The sequence below is a fragment of the Bubalus bubalis genome, chromosome 2 (assembly GCF_019923935.1).
Source record: "Bubalus bubalis isolate 160015118507 breed Murrah chromosome 2, NDDB_SH_1, whole genome shotgun sequence".
Taxonomy (NCBI): Eukaryota; Metazoa; Chordata; class Mammalia; order Artiodactyla; family Bovidae; genus Bubalus; species Bubalus bubalis.
Window position 1 is genome coordinate 110,427,256 of NC_059158.1, and position 5,458 is coordinate 110,432,713.

At 36.1% G+C, this 5,458-nt stretch overlaps 1 long non-coding RNA gene across 1 annotated transcript; it reads right to left on the reverse strand.

Annotated features, from left to right (window-relative positions):
* Window positions 1–2,713: 2,713 nt before the first annotated feature.
* Window positions 2,714–5,110, reverse strand: LOC123328526. The gene is made up of 3 exons (XR_006543407.2): window positions 4,124–5,110; window positions 3,657–3,728; window positions 2,714–2,982 (listed from the first exon to the last, which is right to left on the reverse strand). It is a non-coding gene; the product is annotated as an uncharacterized LOC123328526 (long non-coding RNA).
* Between the last annotated feature and the right edge of the window lie 348 nt (window positions 5,111–5,458).

Sequence of the window (5,458 nt, forward strand, 5' to 3'; positions counted from 1 at the left end):
GCAGGAGGAGAAGGGGACGACAGAGGATGAGATGGCTGGATGGCATCACTGACTAGATGGACGTGAGTCTGAGTGAACTCCGGGAGATGGTGATGGACAGGGAGGCCTGGCATGCTGTGATTCATGGGGTCGCAAAGAGTCGAACACGACTGAGTGACTGAACTGAACTGATACCCAAAACAAGAACAGAATACACATTTTTTTTCCAAATCACATGGAGCATTCACTGAAATATATCATATACTGTATACAGCACAGTAGTGTGTGTGTGCTCAGTCATGTCCAACTCTTTGCAACCTCATGGACTGTAGCCCACCAGGCTCCTCTGTCCATGGAATTTTCCAGGCAAGAAAACTGGAGTGGGGTGCCATTTCCTTCTCCAGGGGATCTTCCCAGCCCAGGAATAGAACCCCTGTCTCTAGCATTGCAGGTGGATTCTTTACTTGGTGGAAGTCCAAGTCTCAATAAAATTCAAAGATCTGAAATTATCTACAGTATATTCTCTTAATACAATAAAATTAAATTAAAATCAATGATATTCAGATATATAAAAAATTCGGAAAACAACTAATCCTCTTTTAAATAACCTATGAACCAAAGACAATACTAAAAGTGAGTTTAGAAATTATTACAGAAGGCAATGGCACCCCACTCCAGTACTCTTGCCTGGAAAATCCATGGACAGAGGAGCCTGGTATGCTGCAGTCCATGGGGTCGTGAAGAGTCGGACACGACTAAGAGACTTCACTTTCACTTTTCACTTTCATGCATTGGAGAAGGAAATGGCAACCCACTCCAGTGTTCTTGCCTGGGGAATCCCAGGGACGGGGGAGCCTCATGGGCTGCCTTCTACGGGGTTGCACAGAATTGGACACGACTGAAGCGACTTAGCAGCAGCAGCAAAGCTAATTATAACTCAAAAGACACAATGTATGGGAAGCAGGTAAACATTTTCAAGAGTAAATACTATAGCTTTAAATGAGGGAAAAGAGAAAGTTAAAATTACCAATCTAGAACTTTCACCTTAAGGAGCCAGTAAAACAATAAAATAACTCAGAAGAGCGGCGCGGGCGGGAGGGCGAGCAGCAGCGGCCGCCTGAGCTGAGCCCGCTCCTCCGCCGCCTGAGGGGAACTCCAGACGTCGCCCTCGCAATGCTGGAGGAGCCGGAGTGCGGGGCGCCGGGCGCCCGGGGAGAGGCCGCAGCCATGGATTGCTTTTAGTATTTTAAAAAAAAAAAAAAAAAAAAATAACTCAGAAAAAAAAAAAAAAAGAGAGAGAGAGAAAAGAAATAACAAATGCAAGAGCAAAAATTAATATAATAGAAAAAATACTAATAACAAAAAATAAAAGAAAAAACTTTGAAATTGTTTAAAAACTGACAACATCTAGGTAGGCAGATAAAAAAAGAAAGGACACAAATGATTCACAGAAGGAATAAAAATAATACATTGCTATATACTATATAAATATGAAAAAGTAAAGATTATGAAAAAAAACTTTGTCAATAAATGTGAAAGCTTATACACAATGGATAAGTTTGTCATAAAACATTGTCATAAAACTGACACAAAAAGGAAAAAACTCAGATTTCTGTTAAAGAAATCATAGTAAACTCTACCCACCTAACAAAAACCTTCAAGGTCCAGCTAACTTCAGTGATAAATTGTGTCAAATATTTGTTGTTGTTGCTGTTTAGTCACTGAGGCATGTCCAGTTCTTTGTGACCCCATGGACTGTAGCCGCCATGCCCATGGGATTTCCCAGGCAAGAATACTGAAGTGGGTTACCATCTCCTTCTCCAGAGGACCTTCCCGATCCAGGGGTTGAACCCTCATTTCCTGCATTGGCAGGAGGATTCTTTACCACTGAGCCACCAGGGAGAATAAATAATGCCAATCTTATACTAACGCTGTAAAAAAAGAAGAGAAGGAATACTTCCCAATTCATTTCATAAGACTAATATAACTCTGTTACCAAAATATGAAAAGTGTTTTACAAGAAAAAATTATAGACCACCAACACTTATGATGCAAAAATCCTTAAACAAAATATAAAATAATAAAATCCAGTGACTTATAAAAAGGCTAATTCATAATGATCTAGTGGGAATTATCCCAAGATGCAATGGTGTTTTAACATTCGAAACGAAATCATTTGGAATTTTATATTAATAAAAGAGTAGGAAAAGGCCTAAGTTATTCAACTGAAGCAGAAAAAGTACTTGACAACATTTAATGAATATGATAAAAACTCTCATCACCTAAGTAGAACATCTTAAATCTATTAGAGGACATCTATGAAGAATCTACAGTTAAAGTATACTTAATGTAAAAGCTTTGAAGGCTTACCGCCTAGGGTCCTGTGAGCAAAGCAAGAATTTCTGCTCTTTTCATTTCTATTCATATTTGTATGGAGGAACAAAGGCAAGAAAAAAGAACAGAAATCGCTACCTAAGTTCAAGTCCTGGATCTTTTATTCACAGCGGTGTTACCTTGGGCAATTTACTTACTCTTTGTTGTGATTCTATTTATTCATCTATAACAATCTGTATCTCATAGAATTTGAAAAAAAATTTAAATAATGAACATTTGTAAAGAAAAAAATAGATTGGAAAAGCAAGAAGTAAAACTTCTTTTATTAGTATAAACTTGATTCTTTACATAATCAAAAAATGACTACCAAACAAATTAATAGAATTAATATATAAAATTTAAAAGTCACAAACTCCAATATTTATTTCTTTTTTTTTAATAATTTTGTTTATTTTTCATTTTTGGCCGCACTGGGTCTTTGTCAAGGTGCTTGGCATTTCTCCAGCGGGGGCTCCTCCTCTTGGCGACGCGCTGGCTTCTCATTGCGGCTGCTTCCCTCGGGCAGCACAGGTTCTGGCATGTGGGCTCCGGAGTTGTGGTATGTGGGCTTAGTTGCTCTACGGCATGTGGGATCTTCCCAGACCGGGAATCGAGCCCGTGTTCCCTGCACTGGAAAGTAGATTTCTATCTACTGGACCACCAGGGACATCCCTAATTATTTCTGTTTTATATATTAATAATAAACTGGAAATTTTTTAATAATTAAAAAATTATTTTAAATTATTAAAAAAATTTAAACACGATTGCATACAAAAAATAAAATATCATATCATTATTACAACATCAGTAGGAATTATTTTAGTATAAATCTGCAAGATTTACACTAAAACTACAAGAATATTGAGAGAAATTTTTAAAGACCTAAAGAGTTGGATTGAAACCCTCAATATTGTTAAAATTTTATTTCTCTCCAAATTGATCTATAAACTCAAAACAATTTCAGGCACAATCCTATTGGGATTTTTTGTACAAAATGACCAGACTTTAATTTTTATGGCAATTCAAAGGAACTTAGAAAGTAAAAACCATCTGGAAAAAGGCGATGGAAATACACTAAGTGTTTTCAAGAGTTACTTTAAAGCTACAGAAACTAAGACATTTGGCATTAGCATATGGATAGAAAAATAGATCAATGGGACAGAATAGCTCTGGAGTCACATACATACGTCAAGTGATTTCAACAAAACTTTCAAGATAATATTGAGGAAAAAAGTCTTTTCAACATATAATGTTAAAACAACCAGATATTCATATAGGTGGAAAAAATGAACTCCACCACTTACCTCATACTGTACATCAAAATTAATTCCAAGTGAATCAAAGACCCAAATGTGGAAACTAACAACATAAAGTATCTAGACGAAAACACAAGAAATTATCTTTGCTCAGAAATTGCAAAAATTTCTCAGAAAGAAACCACATCAACAAAATAAACTTCATCAAGATTTAAAACTATTTCTCTTCAAAAGGCAAACCACATATTGGAATAATACATTCTTAATACATATATATGACAGAGAACTTACATCCAAAATATATTTTTTAAAGCCTCTTGGAATCCAGTAATGAGGAATAAACAAGCCGTTTAAAAATGAACATGGACTTGAACAGACAATATACCAATAATAATCAAATGGCCAATAAACATATTAAAAGATGTCCAAAATCATTAGTAATTGGAGATATGCAAATCTGAACAAGGATAAAATGCTCCACACATACTAAAATGGATAAAATTTAAAAGACTGACCATACTAAGTGCTGGAGCAGATGTGGAATAACTAGAATTCTCCTCTGGTTTTGGTAGGCACGTGAAACGGTAATCCCTTTGAAAACCAGTGTTGAAAGATTAACTGGAGCATTTTAAGAATTTATCTGATAAAAAAATTGACTCAAATAAGGCAGCACCAAAGAGAAGTGGTTAGGAGTACTCTGGGGACAGGAGCTCAGGGAGAGACTTTCACAGAGAAAAGGCAGAGGAAAGTAAGAAAATGATTGGCTGTTGCTGAAAGCCTGGCTAGTTCTTTGTGATTGGTCATTTTTACCATTTTAATTTCACAACCTGAAGGCATTTACACAATTAGATTTTGGTTTGTCTACATGGGCTGCCAAAGCATCAGTGTCGTCTCAATCAAATGACATCCTTGTTTAATTAATTTAGAAATTTTCTTAGAAAATTAAACATACATTTACTACATGACCCAGCAATCCTATCATAGGAATTTACTCAAAAGAAAAAAAAATGCATGTTCACACAGACTTATTTATAAATGTTCATAGCAGCTTCATTCACAATACCTCCAAACTGGGAGCAACCCAAGTACGCATCAACTGCTGAATGGTGAAACAAAACTAATCAAAAATAAAAGGAATAACAAATTGATACATACAATAGCCAAATCTCAGAGCATTACGGAGAGTAAATCAAGCTTGACACAAGAGTACATGTCATATGACTTAAATTTTATAAAGCTGTAAGGCAACTAAGTTATGGTAACAGTAATCAGATCAGCTCATAACAATGATGGAAAATATGGGAATTGCCTACAAAGGAGCGTACAAGGGACATTTTAGAATGATAGAAAGATTGGATATCTTGAATAGGGTATCAGTAACATGGGTGTATTTGCTTGTCAAAACTTATCCAACTGTGCTCTTAACAGTGTATGCATTTTCTTGTGTGTAAATAAATAATCACTTCAATAAAGTGATTGAAGGTTAGAGAGGCAGGGAGGGAAGGAAAGAGAAAGAGAGGACCGCAAATAGATATTCTTTATACAAACAGACCCCAGGTTGATTTCCAGATGTATGTATCTAAATTCTTCAGATCCCTGTAATTCTCTACAGCTTTGAAAAGGCTGTTTCCCATTCTGAGAGTAAATTGGGAAAAACCACTTTAATAGATCTGTCAACAAACCCAAACCCACCTCTATTTAAAGAGAAACCGATTTGAACATTCTACAACCACATGCAGATCCTGCCTTGCTTGAAGGGGTCTGCCTGGCAATGCCATAATACATAACTCTGTTTCAAATGAGATTGTGGTTACCGAGGCAGAACAGAATCATTTCCTATGCTTATTTGC